The sequence below is a fragment of the Saccopteryx bilineata genome, chromosome 3, assembly GCF_036850765.1.
Source record: "Saccopteryx bilineata isolate mSacBil1 chromosome 3, mSacBil1_pri_phased_curated, whole genome shotgun sequence".
NCBI lineage: Eukaryota > Metazoa > Chordata > Mammalia > Chiroptera > Emballonuridae > Saccopteryx > Saccopteryx bilineata.
The window spans coordinates 193787408-193806554 of NC_089492.1; positions in this window are offsets into that span (position 1 = coordinate 193787408).

Sequence of the window (19147 nt, forward strand, 5' to 3'; positions counted from 1 at the left end):
AAAAAAAAATACCTAAATATAAGATATGAAACAATAAAGTACATATAAGAAGACATAGGTACTAAACTCATGGACCTGGGTTTTAAAGAACATTTTATGAACTTCACTCCAATGGCAAGAGAAGTGAAGGCAAAGATAAATGAATGGGACTATATCAGAATAAAAAGTTTTTGCTCAGCAAGAGAAACTGATATCAAAATCAACAGACAGCCAACTAAATGGAAACTGATATTTTCAAACAACAGCTCAGAAATGGGCCTAATATCCAAAATTTACAAAGAACTCATAAAACTCAACAACAAACAAATAAACAATCCAATAAAAAAATGTGAAGAGGACATGAACAGACACTTCTCACAGGAAGAAATACAAATGGCCAACAGATATATGAAAAGATGCTCATCTTCTTTAGTTATTAGAAAAATGCAAATCAAAACTACAATGAGATACCACCTCACCCCTGTTAGATTAGCTATTATCAACAAGATGGGTAATAACAAATGTTGGAGAGGTTGCGGAGAAAAGGGAACTCTCATCCACTGTTGGTGGGACTGTAAAGTAGTACAACCATTATGGAGGAAAGTATGGTGGTTCCTCAAAAAACTGCAAATAGAACTACCTTATGACCCAGCAATCCCTCTATTGGGTATATACCCCAAAACCTCAGAAACATTGATACGTAAAGACACATGTAGCCCCGTGTTCATTGCAGCACTGTTCACAGTGGCCAAGACATGGAAACAACCAAAAAGCCCTTCAATAGAAGACTGGATAAAGAAGATGTTGCACATATACACTATGGAATACTACTCAGCCATAAGAAATGATGACATCAGATCATTTACAGCAAAATGGTGGGATCTTGATAACATTATACGGAGTGAAATAAGTAAATCAGAAAAAAACAAGAACTACATGATTCCATACATTGGTGGAACATAAAAACTAGACTAAGAGACATGGACAAGAGTGTGGTGGTTACCAGGGGTAGGGGGAGGGAGTACGCAGGAGGGAGGGAGGGAGAGAGTTAGGGGGAGGGGGAGGGGCACAGAGAAAACTAGATAGAGTGTGACAGAGGACAATCTGACTGTGGGCGAGGGGTATGCAACATAATTTAATGACCAGATAACCTAGACATGTTTTCTTTGAATATATGTATCCTGAATTATTAATGTCATCCCATTAACATAAATAAAAATTTATAAAAAAAATTACATAATAAAAAAAAAGAATATTTGAGCTCGAGAACACTAATACTTGAAAGTAATAGAGAAACTTAAAAGTTTATAAGGGAACAATATTTTACATGTTTTATATATTATAAGTTATATATGCTACACTAATCTAAAATAAGTTCAGATGTGTATTTTTAAAATAATGATAAATTTGAAAATATAAGTGTTATATATTAATATGATCATAGTCTAGTTTTTGAAAAGGGTCAATGCACACTTACAGTACAACCAAATCATTTGGAAGACGAATTCAGTTTTTCTAGGTTTTTTTTCAGTTGTGTCTAATGGTTTGTACAACAGTAAATCAATATTGTCTGCTAATAATTAGTTTGCTTGTAGAGAATTACAAAGTATTTCAAACTTTGAATAATCATTTTATTATGTAAATTCATGAGTAGAGAATAATTTTTTCTTATACTTTAATGATATATTTTCTTATTATTAATGATACTATCAGTTAATGGGTATTGTTCATGTGGTTGGTATTACTAAAAATAATGAGGTTGCTATTTTTTAAATGCTTATTTATTTAATATTTGAAACATTGATACAATGTTATTAATTACATTCATTGAATATATTACATTTCATATACATTCTCTATGAGGTTTCTAAAACTCAGCTATTAAAATCCAGTCGCAAAGATGGTAAGAACTTGTCTCCTGGCACAGAACTGGACAACAACAGAGCTGATTTGCAATGTGTCATGCCCCCAACGACATGCAACAGTCAGCAGAGAGTTAAGTACTAAAAGCTATTCTAACAAGCAATAAACATAAAAACAATTAAAATTAATTTTTAGTTTTAATACTCAGAGAAGCATTCCTAACATACATTTTAACATAATTTCATTTTCTAAGTGATTAAATTATATATTTATGTATGAATCACATAATTTATGGGAAATCTCCTTGTATCAGTAACACTTTAAATTATATCACATTTGTGAAACATGAGTTAGTACATTTTGAGACATAATTTCATGTTAAAAACAAAGTTATATGGTAGAATAAAATTGTTCACTAATTATAAGTCAAAAAATTTTCTGTAACTTTCCTGATGTCACTTTATAACTTTTACTGTGTTCTAACACAAGTATAGTGAGAAAAAAGTTTTATTGGTATTGCCTATGTTTTTATTTGAATTTTTTTATAAATAAATTTTATTAATTTTAATGAGGTGACATCAATAAATCAGGGTACATCTATTCAAAGAAAACATGTCCAGGTTATCCTGTCATTCAATCCTGCTGCATTTGAGGGGCACAGAGAGGTCTGGATGGAAGGTGACAGAGGACAGTCTGACTTTATTTGAATTTTTATTGTTAAGGCAATTTTGGGTTTACACTAAATCACATGTATATAAGTGATGTCATGGTCATGGATTTATATACCAGTAACGGGAATAGTTAAGGAGAAAAAAATTCTTCTTCCTTCTGGAAGATGACAACAAAACTTTGAACCTCCATCAGGAAATCATATAGTTGACCTTGAAAATAAGGGAGCATAACTAAACATATAGGGGTAATGGAATAAACTTGAATGAGAAAAATGGATAGCTGGATTATATACTTTTAAGTTAGTCGCCTCAAAGCTCTTTATATCTAAAATGATAAGCTTAGTTAACATTGCTGTATGGTATGTTAAATATTGCTAAGAGAGTTGATTCTCATCACAAGGAAAAAATTTTTAAATCAGAAGATGAATTTTAATTAACATTTCTCAGTATACATGTATATACATTAAGTCAATATGAGGTACACCTCAAACATATTCAGGGCTGTGTGTCAGTTATATCTCAATGACACTGAAAATATAAAATAAAATAAAATTATTAGCTTGTACACAGTGTTCTATATATTTTGTTCCAACATTTCCTGCTTTAACAAATACTTGTTATAGTGTAAATGTGATGTGAATACATTTAGAAATACTTCCATACATTGATACTAAAAAGAAAATATGTTTAATATTTAAGATAACAAAATCAATAATGTTATAAAATTTAAAAGAAATTCATAAATGAGTTGAACAATTTTGTTTTTGGAAAAATAGGGTTTTTTTTAGTATTTATGAAGTCATTTAAAATGTTATAAGATGCTTTGCTTCTAAGTTTTCTATTCAAAGGTTGTTGATATAAAAGATTGTGTTATATGTACCATTCTAGTGACTCTGGAGGAATCAAGTTTAGTTTAATATTGTATTTAAAGTTTTTAAACCTTGAGGTTGATATTGTAATTTTTATATTCAGAGCAAGGTTATATTTATTTAAAATACATTTTGAAATGACATCAGAGTAATGGCAGAGTAGGAAGCAATACCGATAAATCTCCCCCAAAACTCAACAAGATCTTCAACCAGAAACAGAAAAACCTATCCTTGGAGCCTCCAGATGTTTTGCAATACACCCGAAGGTATGGTCGAGCAAAAAATTGGCTAAATATATAACCAAACCCCCAAAAAATTAGGGAGTAAGAAATGCTCCATCTTCTTCACTAGCCTAAACAGGGCGGCTTTCTCTGGGATCTGTGAATATAGAAACTGAGGCGGGCAAAGGGGGTAAATAGATCCAGGCCGCGGCACAAACGGCCAAACCAGGCTATGGCACGAAGATCCAAGCCGAGGAAAAACTGTTCCTGTGGCAACCCGGGCAATACAAGCTAAAACTCGCGCCAAACCCAGACAAAGAAAGACAAGCGGGGCAGCCATTTTACCTGATCTCCTGGTCGGCGCAAGCAGATAGTGGGCAAGAGATTTCTTCCAAAGCCCCGGGAGTGGGTGCCCGTGTTACCCCACAGAGAGGCAGAGTCAGAGGCCTTTCAGTGGGCTGAAAGCAGAATATCTGGGCAGCCCCAGTACCTTAGGAAAGCCGCACATGGGAGGGAGTGAGAACTAATTCCATGGTGGAAATTTTCCGTGCTGGTGGGGGTTTCACTCAGAGGGAAAGGCGGCTGGTCAGATATCCTGGTCTGAGCGCGCAGATAGCAAGAGATTCCTCCGAGTGCCTCAGCAGTGCGCGCCCGTGTAATTGCACAGAGGGGCAGAGTCAGGGGCCTTTGTGTGGGCCAAAGCGGAATCTTGGGCCGCCCCAGCGCCTTGCAAAAGCCACGCACAGGGACGGAGCGAGAACGAATTCCAACGCTGGAACTTTTCCATGCGGCTGGGGGTTTCACTCACAGCGTGAGACTGCCGGCTGAATATCCTGGTCTGCGTGCGCAGATAGTGAGCGAAAGTTAACTCCAAGTGCCCTGGAAGTGGGCGCCTGCCTGGCTCTACTGGACAGTGGCAGAGCCAGAGGTTTTTGAGTGGGCGGAAACCCTGCATATTATGCTAGCAGCTCTGACTGACTGAGCCTTACCCAGAGCCCTGTGCTGAGTGGAAATAGAGTGGGGAGTTGCCAGGTCTTTGAGTCTCTTACTATCCAGGCAGAGGCAGCAGCAACCCCATAGTTGGATTATCAGGCTACTAATTGAGGAAGGAAAGACTAGGAGAAAGGCTCCAGGAACACGGACTCTCTCGCTGTCAGAGCCTATAAATGCTAATGAGCCTTGACTGCCAATGAGACTAAAGCACAATACATGACATCGCCATAGAGACTTATCAACTACAAACCTCTACCTGAGCGTGCCAAAGGGGCAGAACCCGGGGTACAGAGTCACTGACCAGGAAGAGGGAGAGAAAAGAAAAAGCAAGAAGATAACCTCTCAAAATCAAGAATAATCTGCAGACTTTATAACCTATCCCATTTTATTATATTTGTTCGTTTGTTTCTCTTATCTTCATTCTTGATATTTTTTCTTTCCTCCTCCAATTTGGCCGATTAACTCTCTGCTGGTCTTACTCTCTCCTCTCCTTGAATTACACTACCCATAAGTGTTACATCTCCCGTTATCTTTTCTTTCCTCCTCCTTTCTCTCTATGAGGGTTGCACTCCAAATCCCTTAACTCTCTCTCTATCTCTCCTCTGTTTTCTTTTTTCTTCTTTTAGTGGTTCCCTCTTTTTTTCTCTTTCTCTCTTTCTTTTCTCTCTCTATATTAGTTTCTTCCTTTCTCCTTTACATCTCCTCTCATTCAAACCTCAATAACAAACAAATTATCTTATCTGGGACTCAAACTTATGTTTGTGGCATTTTGGGGGGTTTTTACTTCACCTTTTTAAGTCACTAGCAGTGCTCCCATCCCTGGCTCTCCATTTTATCTAGTTCTTGTTCCACTAAATACAATAGTAATTTTTTAATTTGTCCCCCCATTTTTCTGTTTCCCTCTTATTCCTCTCATCATAACTCTTAGTCATCCAATACCTAAAAGCAAATCATTTTATTCTTGACCCCAAATTTTTTCCTTATTTGCTTTTTGTGGATCCATACCCCATTATTTATTTTATTTTTATTTTTGCCCTTTATTACTTTTCCCCAATTCAGGTCCTCCATTACAGGCATTGTTTGTTATAATTCACAGTTCACCACAAGATTTTCTCAAGAAAGAGGAGAGAGGAGAGAAGAGGAAAAAAGGAGGGGGGGAATAATTTTCTTTTTTAAAAATTTTTATTTTATTTTATTTTTCTTTATTTCATTATTATTTTTTTTTAAAAAACAACTCTTTTCGATTTTTTATTTTTGTAACTTATTATTCTTTAATAAATCTCATTAATACTATCAACAAAACCATCCTCAGATGCCATTAAGGAAAAGAAAAATCGAATATCATGGATACAAAAGAAAGAGAGGTAACACAGCCAGATGAGAAAAAATCTATGGAGAAAAAATTTAATATATTGGAAACTTTGGAGTTAAACGACAGAAAATTTAAAATAGAAATCCTAAAAATCCTCTGAGATATACAAGAAAACACAGAAAAGCAATTTAGGGAGCTCAGAAAACAACTCAATGAACACAAAGAATATATATCCAAGAAAATTGAAACTATAAAAACAAATCAAACAGAGATGAAAAACTCAATTCAAGAGCTGAAAAATGAAGTAACAAGCTTAGCTAATAGAACAGGTCAGATAGAAGAGAGGATTAGTGAAATAGAAGACAAGCAACTTGAGGCACAACAGAGAGAAGAAGAAAATTTAAAAAAATGAGATAGCCCTACAAGAATTATCTGACTTCATCAAAAAAAAAAAAAACACATAAGAATAATAGGTATATCAGAGGGAGAAGAGAGAGAAAATGGAAAGGAGAACATACACAAACAAATAATAGATGAAAACTTCCCAAGCCTGTGGAAAGAACTAAAGCCTCAAGTTCAAGAAGCAAACAGAATTCCGAGTTTTCTTAACCCCAACAAACCTACTCCAAGGCATATCATAATAAAATTGACACAAACCAACAGCAAAGAAAAAATTCTCAAGGCAGCCAGGGAAAAGAAAAATACAACATATAAAGGAAGGCCCATTAGATTATCATCAGATTTCTCAGCAGAAACTCTACAAGCTAGAAGAGAGTGGATCCCAATATTTAAAGTCCTGAAAGAGAGGAACTTTCAGCCACGAATACTATACCCATCAAAGCTATCCTTCAAATATGAAGGAGAAATAAAAACATTCACAGATACAGAAAAGCTGAGGGAATTTATCATCAGAAAACCCCCACTCCAGGAATTACTAAAGGGGGTTCTCCAATCAGATACAAAGAACAAAAAAAAAAAACCGAGCCACAAGTAAAAGCTTCAAGAAGAACACAATAAAACCAAATTTCAACTGTGACAACAACAAAAAGAAAGAGGGGGAGAAGATGGAGATTAACAGTAGCAAAGGACGATGGAGTGCCAAAGTACTCACAAAATAGTTCGCTACAATAAACACGGTAGGGTCCCTTTTCATTTCTCAAAGGTAACCACCATTGAAAAAACCACCACAGAAGCACATGAAATAAAAAAGATAGCAACAGAGGAAAGGTGTATGGAATACAACCAAATAAAAAAAAGATAGAAAAATGAAAGAGAAAGATCAAACAAGACACAAAACTAACAGAAAGCAAGATAAAAAATGGCAATACGGAACTCACAAGTGTCAATACACTAAATGTAAATGGATTAAACTCATCAATAAAAAGGCACAGAGCAGCAGAATGGATTAAAAAAGAAAATCCAACTGTATGCTGCCTACAGGAAACTCACCTAAGTAACAAGGATAAAAACAAATTCAAAGTGAAAGGCTGGAAAACAATACTCCAAGCAAATAACATCCAAAATAAAGCAGGTGTAGCAATACTCATATCGGATAATGCAGACTACAAGACAGCAAAAGTACTCAGAGATAAAAATGGCCATTTCATAATGGCTAAGAGGACACTGAATCAAGAAGACATAACAATTCTTAATATATATGCACCAAACCAAGGAGCACCAAAATATATAAGACAGCTATTTATTGACCTTAAAACAAAAACTGACAAAAATACAATCATACTTGGAGAACTCAATACACCGCTGACGGCTCTAGATCGGTCATCCAAACAGAGAATCAACAAAGACATAGTGGCCTTAAACAAAACACTAGAGCACCTGGATATGATGAACATCTACAGGACATTTCATCCCAAAGTGACTGAGTATACATTTTTCTCCAGTGTACATGGATCATTCTTAACAATTGACCATATGTTGGGCCACAAAAACATTAGCAAATTCAGAAAAATCGAAGCTGTACCAAGCATATTTTCTGATCATAAAGCCTTGAAACTAGAATTCAACTGCAAAAAAGAAAAAAAAAATCCCACAAAAATGTGGAAACTAAACAACATACTTTTAAAAAATGAATGGGTCAAAAAAGAAATAAGCGCAGAGATCAAAAGATATATACAGAGTAATGAAAATGACAATATGACATATCAGAATCTATGGGATGCAGCAAAAGCAGTGATAAAAGGGAAGTTCATATCACTTCAGGCCTATATGAACAAACAGGAGAGAGCCCAAGTGAACCACTTAACTTCCCACCTTAAGGAACTAGAAAAAGAAGAACAAAGACAACCCAAAACCAGACGAAGAAAGGAGATAATAAAAATCAGAGCAGAAATAAATGAAATAGAGAACAGAAAAACTATAGAAAAATTAGTAGAACAAGAAGCTGGTTTTTTGAAAAGATCAACAAAATTGACAAACCCTTGGTAAGACTTACCAAGGAAAAAAGATAAAGAACTTATATAAACAAAATCCAAAATGAAAGAGGAGAAATCACCATGGACACCGTAGATATACAAAGAATTATTGTAGAATACTATGAAAAACTTTATGCCACTAAATTCAACAACCTAGAAGAAATGGATAAATTCCTAGAACAATACAACCTTCCTAGACTGAGTCAAGAAGAAGCAGAAAGCCTAAGGAGACCTATTAGTAGAGAAGAAATAGAAAAAAAACATTAAAAATCTCCCCAAAAATAAAAGTCCAGGCCCTGACGGCTATACCAGCTAATTTTATCAAACATTCAAAGAAGACTTTGTTCCTATTCTACTCAAAGTCTTCCAAAAAATTGAAGAAGCAATACTTCCAAACACATTTTATGAGGCCAATATAATGCTCATACCAAAACCAGGCAAAGATGGCACAAAAAAAGAAAACTACAGACCAATATCTCTAATGAATACAGATGCTAAAATACTAAACAAAATAGTAGCAAATCAAATACAACAACATATTAAAGAAATAATACATCATGATCAAGTGGGATTCATCCCAGAAACTCAAGGATGGTTCAACATACATAAAACAGTTAACGTAATACACCATATCAACAAAACAAAGAACAAGAACCACATGATCTTATCAATAGATGTAGAAAAGACTTTTGATAAAATACAACACAATTTTATGTTTAAGACTCTCAACAAAATGGGTAGAGAAGGAAAATATCTCAACATGATAAAGGCCATATATGATAAACCATCAGCTAACATCATATTAAATGGCACACAACTGAAGGCTTTCCCCCTTAAATCAGGAACAAGACAGGGTTGTCCACTCTCTCTACTCTTATTTAATGTGGTACTAGAGGTTCTAGCCAGAGCAATCAGACAAGAGAAAGGAATAAAAGGCATCCATATCAGAAAAGAAGAAGTAAAGGTATCACTTTTTGCAGATGATATAATCCTATACATCGAAAACCCCAAAGAATCCACAAAAAGACTACTAGAAACAATAAGCCAATACAGTAAGGTCGCAGGATACAAAATTAACATACAGAAGTCAATAGCCTTTCTATTTGCCAACAATGAAACAATTAAGAATGAATTCAAAAGAATAATCCCCTTCACGATTGCAACAACAAAAAAATAAAATACTTAGGAATAAACATAACAAAGAATGTAAAGGACTTATATAATGAAAACTATAAACCATTGTTAAGGGAAATCGAAAAAGATATTATGAAATGGAAGAATATACCTTGTTCTTGGTTAGGAAGAATAAATATAATCAATATGGCTATATTACCCAAAGCAATATACAAATTTAATGCAATTCCCATGAAACTTCCAATGACTTTTTTTTAAGGAAATAGAACAAAAAATCATCAGATTTATATGTAACTATAAAAAACCCCGAATATCCTAGACAATCCTAAAAAAAAGAATGAAGTTTGGGGCATTACAATACCTGACTTCAAACTCTATTTTAGGGCCACGACAATCAAAACAGCATGGTATTGGCCCAAAAATAGACACTCAGACCAATGGAACAGAATAGAAAGTCCAGAAATAAAACCACATATATATAGTCAAATAATTTTTGATAAAGGGGCCAACAACACACAATGGAGAAAAGAAAGCCTCTTCAATAAATTGTGCTGGGAAAGCTGGAAAGCCACATGCAAAAGAATGAAACTGGACTACAGTTTGTCCCCCTCTACTATAGTTAACTCAAAATGGATCAAAGATCTAAACGTAAGACCTGAAACAATTAAGTACATAGGAGAAGACATAGATTCTCAACTCATGGACCTGGGTTTTAAAGAGCATTTTATGAATTTGACTCCAATGGCAAGAGAAGTGAAGGCAAAAGTTAATGAATGGGACTACATCAGACTAAGAAGTTTTTGCTCAGCAAGAGAAACTGATAACAAAATAAACAGAAAGCCAACTAAATGGGAAATGATATTTTCAAACAACAGCTCAGATAAGGGCCTAATATCCAAAATATACAAAGAACTCATAAAACTCAACAACAAACAAACAATCCAATAAAAAATGGGAAGAGGACATGAACAGACACTTATCCCAGGAAGAAATAGAAATGGCCAACAGATATATGAAAAGATGCTCATCTTCTTTAGCTATTAGAGAAATGCAAATCAAAACTGCAATGAGATACCACCTCACCCCTGTTAGATTAGCTATTATTAGCAAGACAGGTAATAGCAAATGTTGGAGAGGCTGTGGAGAAAAAGGAACCCTCATACACTGTTGGTGGGAATGTAAAGTAGTACAACCATTATGGAAGAAAGTATGGTGGTTCCTTAAAAAACTGAAAATAGAACTACCTTATGACCCAGCAATCCCTCTACTGGGTATATACCCCCAAAACTCAAAAACATTGATACATAAAGACACATGCAGCCCCATGTTTATTGCAGCATTGTTCACAGTGGCCAGGACATGAAAACAACCAAAAAGCCCATCAATAGATGACTGGATAAAGAAGATATGGCACATATACACTATGGAATACTACTCAGCCATAAGAAATTATGACATCAGATCATTTACAGCAAAATGGTGGGATCTTGATAACATGATACGAAGCGAAATAAGTAAATCAGAAAAAACCAGGAACTGAATTATTCCATACGTAGGTGGGACATAAAAGTGAAACTAAGAGACATTGATGAGAGTGTGGTGGTTACAGGGGGGAAGGAAGGGGGCACTAAGAAAACTAGATAGAAGGTGACAGAGGACAATCTGAGTTTGGGTGATGGGTATGCAACATAATTGAACGACAAGATAACCTGGACTTGTTATCTTTGAATATATGTATACTGATTTATTGATGTCGCCCCATTAAAAAAAATAAAATTATAAAAATAAAAAAAATAAAATACATTTTGATATGGATTATTTTTTTAAAAATTATTTATTGATGTTAGAGGGTGAAGGAAGGAGAGACAGAGTGTGAATGAGAAACATGAATCTGTCCCTGTATGTGCTCTGACTGGTGATTGAACCTGCAGCCTTTGCATATCAGGATAATAGTCTAACCAACAGAGCTATCCAGACAAGGCTGATATTGATTTCTTGAAGAAAGTTTTAATTGTTTTAATCTAACAGTTATTTTAAATTGCCCATCAAAGAGACATGAAAAGATTCAAAATGAAGAAATAAAATGACTGACATGGCCCAAAATACTAATACAACTACTTTTAACAACATTATTGTCAATATCAGAGAAACAAGAGATTGAAAACATTGTTCCCACTCAGAAATTTTCAACCTTGTGAGATTAGCAATTTTTGAAAACACTTTAAAATATTTTGAATAATTAGTAAATGCTAAGTATACTTATGTTTATTTAAATGTATACAAACTCTGCTAGTCATCTCGTACAATATAATTACAAACCATCTTATTTCTTACTGAAAACATATTTATTGTGACAGAATAGAGGACCAAGGTAGAAAACTGAGCAAAGGAACATAGCTTGGTGGATTAATTGGAAACTTGCTTATTTTAGAAATTTGTCACCTTCAAAGTCAAACTAAGTATACTCTGTTGGGGCTTGGCTTTCAAATATACATTATAGGTTTGCACCCATGACCCAAATCTCAGCCTTTAGCAACTCTGCTGTCTTTTCCAGATCTGTGAGACCACATGAACATGTGTGGTTTATGCTGGATACACAGCAAGTGGAAACATCAAGACTTCTAGAGATTAATATATGTCATTAGAAACTCATCAGTATGTTCTGCATTCCACTTTCATGATCTTATTATAATACATTTTACCTTCACTGAAACCATAAGAATATTAAATATCATAAGATAAATTTACAAAAGAGTTTCAGAATTGCAAAGGGGGCTTAGCTTTTGATTTACACACAATCTTTCTGCATACCAAAATTTTATGGATTTGTAAACTTGTGTGTTAAATAACAGTGTATAAGGAGGATGTGGATATAGTTCACCAGTTGCTATGACTAATAGAAACCAAAATATTATATCATAGTATTAAAATGTACTCTTTTTTTCCTTATTTGTTTTTGTTTTTTTAATGCACTTTTAAAATAGTGATTTGTTTGATCCACCTGACACCTGTTTGTATCGGTCAGCTTTATTATCTCCACTTACAGCTGTGGAAACAAGACATGGGAAGGTTAAAGGAGCCTGAGATGTTACTGTAAGTTAGTGGAACCAACAAAGTCTCAATACAAAATTTTAGCTTTTTTGATTTCTGCTTAATAGTGTAGGCCCAAATGTGGACAAGTCCTGCCGGGGGTGAGGACGACAAAGACACAAAGACCCGACTTTGGGGACCAGGTTCAGTGACACAGATCCACTTTATTCAGGAAGTAAGCTAGCTTATATACATTGGTTCAGTCAATAGGATGTTACAGCATGTCCTTCATAGCCAATGGCTAAAAAGATCAGGGAGCTGCGTGGTTGGCACTGAGTCACTTTTTTATAGTGGGCGAGCTTCCTTCTTGGGTATGCTCAGGAGGCTTCTGGGAGCTGGAGTATTCTCACAGCATTGCATCAGCCACAGCTGCTAGAAATGTGCTCTGTGCTCCACCCACAACTCCCCTTTCTCTTTTAATTAAGGCCAATTGGACTTGATGAATGACAGCATTCTGAATACTCTGCATTATGCAATGAAACCCTAGTAGAACTAAAACAACTATAATACCTATTACACTATATGCTAATAGATTAGCTGGATTAAACAATAACGAAAGCTTCTGTAATGTTTGACTAGTTAGGAAATAGAACAGGGGGTCTTAAACAAGGGATTCCTCCTAGGGGTTGGGATGTCATTTCTTCCCATTGTGTTACAGAGACCTTCTAGGTGTTGTTAAACAAAGTTCCATTTTGATACCCAATCAGGGTATTTCACATTGTCCATAATCTGTAAATCCATCCAACAAAGGAGCCAGTGCCCACTCAGGTTGTAGTCCAGGAAATCAGTCCATGCATATCAGTCCTCAGCCACCCCCCCCTCATTTCTGCCATCCTGGCAGGTCTTACACTGTGCCAAAGAGGAGCACATGGCAATGGCAGTCAGCATTTCCATCTCTGCTCTGGAAAGCATGATGGCACTCACTCCTATGTCCCAAAATGTCAGTGAACCCATCAGCTGCTTAGCAGGCACTCCCTGCCATTCCAGCAGCCACTAGGCGATGCAAGCCTGTCTTCCATTCATCCTCCCGCCACAGCTGCCACTGTTTACCTTCTGGAGTCTGTGAATCGCAACTCTGGCCCAATTCTCCTCATCCTCCAAAGATGAATTGAAAACACCAGCTCACGCTGCCGAGCTTGAGCCCCGGGTTGCCGCCACTTGCATCTGGGAGTCAGCGGTTATTATAGCACACATAAGCAGGGCCTGGGGGCCCATCAGGGGCAATTCTCTGGGCCTGCCCTGCCAAAGCCTCCACATCTCCCCAGTTGATGGGGCACGCATGCCGGCCATGAGGTCTTCTTCTGGAGCGCTGCGGACCTTCTCCCCTCATGTGTAGTTGGTGTGGAGAAGGCCAGGGCTGTGGCTTTGGACAGGTGAAGACTGAACCACTTAGTGAGTGCCCAAGAAACCCTGTCAAGCAGGTTGGAAGGTTCCTAGGATCTAAATTGGCTGAAAAACACAAGCATAACCTCTCCCTTGCATTAGAAGAGGGTGTGATCCCCGCCATTGTGCCATGGCTGGGTCCTTCCAGTGTCATTTCAGAGAGAGGGGCAGGTGAGAGAGAGAGAGCGAGAGATACAGAAAAATAGACAAGACAGACAGACAGAAAGAAAGAAAAAAGACACATGGGGGCATATAGGCTGGCCCATGGGTCTGCAGCAGGAACATGTGTTGGAGAAAATGGTGTCTGAGAGGCTGGGGTGGGGCACTGAGCTCTGGCAGGGAATGTGGAAGTAACAACTTCCATTTTTTCCAGCGGCAGAGCTGATGGTGCAGTTTGCAATTCCTTTGGTTTCATTTCTGTGTGCTCAGTGCAATTTTGTCAAACTTGGAGGCTAAACTACTTTCCTTCTCAGTGGAGGGGGGCAAATAGGGAGGTAGGGGCTCCTCAGAGAGAGAGGTAGCCTGTAATATCTTTGGCACTGGCGGAGGGTCCCCAGGAGGAGCACTGGTCAGGCAGGCATGTATCGCTAGCAGGGCAAGAATGAAGCCGAGAGGGAAGGCTTGTCTTTCATGTACTTTGGCTGGACACTCTGGAATGCTCAGGCCCAGTTATCGGGGTCCCAAAGAGGCAGATCTCTGGAGTCAAGGGTTGAAACCAAAGAGGATCTCCCAGTAGGTACAAAGATCCTTTTCACTAACTTGAACTCGCCTTTTCTGCAATAGGGCGTGCAGGGCTTGAGCCTGCAAGGCTCCAGAGTAAGGGAGAAGGTTTCCCATTTCAGAGGGTCACTTAACCATCCCTTGGATGCCAGTTAGGTCCCTGCCCAACGTTGGCACCAGTTGTGGACAAGTCCTGCCGGGGGTGAGGACGACGGAGACGCAAAGATCCGACTCCAGGGACTAGGTTCAGTGACGGAGATCCACTTTATTCAGGAAGTAAGCTAGCTTATATACATGGGTTCAGCCAATAGGGTGTTACAGCATGTCCTTCAGATCCAATGGCTGAAAAGTTCAGGGAACTGCATGGTTGACGCTAAGTCACTTTCTTATAGCGGGCAAGCTTCCTTCCTGAGTATTCCCAGGAGGCTTTTGGGAGCTGGAGTATTCTCACAGCATTGCATCAGCCATAGCTGCTAGGAATGCACTCTGCACTCCACCCATATCCAAACCTTTCTTAGAAATATATAAACTAAGAAATGAACAACAAATGAGTTCAGAATAAGCACAAAAGCATGAATGTAGCTACATTTTACAATAAGTTATTTGCTATATTCCAACTATATCTAAGTGAGAAAAAAATATTTGAAGCCCCAGCCCCAGAGAATATTTTTATTTTTAATTTATAACCAAAACTTATCATTATATGTTTAATGATATCTCTTTAAACAAACTCATTAGAGTTTTCATCAAAAAATATTTCTTTTCTCAGTTTATTTCTCTTTCATTCATAGAATCGAATCTAAAGGATTCTAGACTTTAAAGTGTGTTTTGATTGAAAAGCATCTATAGTTGTTCTTGGCAATTGTTTTAAACATGGAGAAATAATGAAGCATTAGTATATCTGCTACATAAACTTTCTCTACCTATCCATTTTACACAACCCAAAGTTTTTAAAGTCTTTGGTTTGATGTATTCTCTTACAAGTCTTTCTGGTGTTTGAATTAATGTTCTTTTAACTAGATAATATGACCTCCAGGATAAATATGGTCTATTTAATTCTGATCCTGTATGTTTTAATAGTATCTTACTCCTTTTTATTCTTTTCTTATTTGAAACTGAGAACCAATGACACCTATTTTTTACCTTAAAGAAAAAAACCCTCATAGATATACTGTTATTAAAACATACATACATTTCTATCTTTATTGCTAAACATTTTTATTTTTTCTACCCTTTACCAAAGGAGCTATTTCTCAGTTCTTTCATCATTTTTTATACTATTTTGGACTTTGTCCAAGTTTACTATATCCCTCTGAAGTACAATGCTGTCTACATTGCTTAACACCTGTCTAGTCCTGTGTACTGGACTGCATGTGGTGTTTAAAGAAACGTGCATTGTAGAGTGTAACCAGACCACTATAGTATTACTAACATCTCACTTTATCATTTATGCTATTATATTATTTGGTATTTAAAGTTTCATGGATACATAAAATGAATAAGTCTAGGGAAATATAGTGTATTCAAAATTGAAAACAAGGTTAATCTGAAAAAATATTCTTGAAAAATGGAAACTGTATTTGAGGAGGTCAAATCCTTAATACTTAGATACTGAAGACATAGGCAATAAGTCTAAAACCATCATGCAAGTTTAGTAGAAATTGATTCTATATAAATACTACAAATGTATCTTTTTCCCATAAGCCAGGTAAAATGGATATTCTGGATTAATCATTTTTTTCAGTGGTGTCTCTGCCTCTCTGTCTCTTTATTTCTCTGTCTCTCTCACACACACCTGTTATATACTGAGTTCCAGCTGTGTGTCAGTCTCTATTATTAAGCACTAGAGTTATAAAGTAAATAAGGAACCCTAGTTTAAAAAATTTTAAGTTTAATAATGGTAAGAGAATGGCAGATTACAGTGTTTTAAAAATTATGTATGTGCTATTTTCTTACTCTCTCATTTTCTTGCCTGTCTTGTTAGGAACCGGGCACCACCAGAAAACTCATAGCAATATTTGGCTCTGATGTCATTCTCCATAATAGCTAATAATTATACCTATCATTTACTGAGTGTGTATTATAGGATAAGTACTGTTCAAAGCATTTTATAGTCATTAACTTGTTAAATTATTATAACAACCCTAAGAGGTAGTCACTACTATCATCCCTATTTTTCAGATGAGGTAACTGAGGCACACAGAGGCAAAATAAATTTCCCAGTGTCAAGCAGGTAATATACTGAGTGGAGAAGTCAGGATTTGAATCAGGCAGGCAACCCCAAACTCTCTCCAGTAATAGTTACCTTCCTCTACCCTACCCATTAGTTCATGGACAGAACTAATGCTCATGTATTTTTTCTTATGGTGATGACTTGAGTGCTAATATTACACAGCTAAAAATGGAATGTAATGGCAAAAAAATCACAAAGATTCTTATGTTGGTAAAGTATCTAAATGATACTTCCATATTTTACTACACATGATTTTTTGTAAGATAATAAAAACACAGCTTGACCAGGTGGTGGCACAGTGGATAGAGCATTGAACTGGGACATGGAGGACCCATGTTCAAAACCTCTAGGTCGACAGCTTGAGTGCGGGCTCATCTGGTTTGAGCAAGTTTCACCAGCTTGAGCCCAAAGTCACTGGCTTGAGTAAGATGTCAGTCGGTCTGCTGTAGCCACCCCCCCCAGTCAAGGCACATATGAGAAAGCAATCAATGAATGACTAATGTGCCACAACAAAGAGTTGATGCTTCTTATCTCTCTCCCTTCCTATCTGTCTGTCCCTATCTGTTCCTCTCTCTATCTCTCTGTCACAAATAAAAAAGAAAAAAAAAGCACAAAGTCTAGAAACACTAAATATTTCATTAAACACTTGATACATAAATTGAAACAATCATAAATAATATAATTTGATAATTTTCTCTTCCTCTCTATTACTGATGACTAGTGTGCTCCCAGATCAGTAATAACACATTATGCTAAATATAAAAGGAACTTGGTACCTGTGAGATAAATTCCCAACAAACACTTGTAAAGATCTGAATTTCTCTCACTAATGGATGTGTGAATATACATACTGCACATCCCTGGCCCACTGGCTGAATGAGATCTAAGCTGATCAGTAAATTCTTTTATTTTATAGTCATTGCTTCAATTCACTGTTTCTTACTTCTTTGCATATTATATTTGCTTATTTTCAATGAGCCTCTGGTAAAAGTGAACTTGATTAGTGGAATTTTGGAAGGCATATTCAATAACATTGCAATTTAACTTCCATTCCATTAAAAAATGGTGGATTGAATAGTCCCAAAATGCCAAATTTGGAAATCATAAAAATTAGGATATTATGTAACACACTTTTATTTTAAAGTGTATCTGAGTTTTCAAGATTTAAAGGAGTACAATATCAACATTGACCCATGATTTAAACTATGGGCTTTGATAATAATGATATGGTGAAATTCATGGATTATAATAAAAGTACCACACTGATGGGGATATTGATAATGGGAGAAATGGTGCACTTGTGGGGTTTAGGGTATATGAAAAATATCTATACCTTCTGTTCAGTTTTTGCTATTTACCTAAAACTGCTCTTAAAAATAGACTTATTTTAATTTTTTACATTCAATATTATTTTATATTAGTTTCAGCTGTACAACATAGAAGTTAGACAATCACATACTTGACAAAGTGTTCCCCCTGATATTTTCAGTACCCATATGTAATACATAGTTATTACTCTATTATTGACTATATTCCCTATGCTGTACTTTACATTCCTGAGACAATTTTGTAACTACTAATTTGTACTTCTTAATCTCTTCACTTTTTTCACCCAGCCCCCCAAACTCCTCCCATCTGGAAACCATCAGTCTGTTCTCTGTATCTATGTGTGTGCTTCTGTTTTGTTTGTTTGCTTACATTGTTCTTTAGATTCTACCTTTAAATCAAATCATATACTTGTCTTTTTCTGAATTATTTTACTTAGCATAATATTCTCCAGGTCCATTCTACATTGTCACAAATGGCAAGATTTTATTATTTTTATGGCTGAATAATATTCTATTGTATATATGCACTACAACTTTCTTATTTACTTGTCTGTTGATGGGCATTTGGGTTCTTTTAATATTACAGCTATTGTAAATAATGCTGCAATGAACATAAAGATGCATTGTTTGTTTCTTTCAAATTAGTGTTATGGGTTTCTTCAGACATACACCCAGCAGTAAAATCACTGGGTCATAAGGCAATTCTATTTTTTAAAATCTATTTTTTTAAAAAAAATATGTAAAGAAAATCTGTAGAGACCAGATATGACAAAATAACTAAAAGCCATATTTGAGAGCCCCTCCTGATTATATAGTTCTACTGAGGGAATGCCAACAGAAATAATGAAGACACTTAGATTATAATATTTATTTAGGAACAGTGAGAAATAACATAAGCCTGCCAAGTTGGAAAGCATGG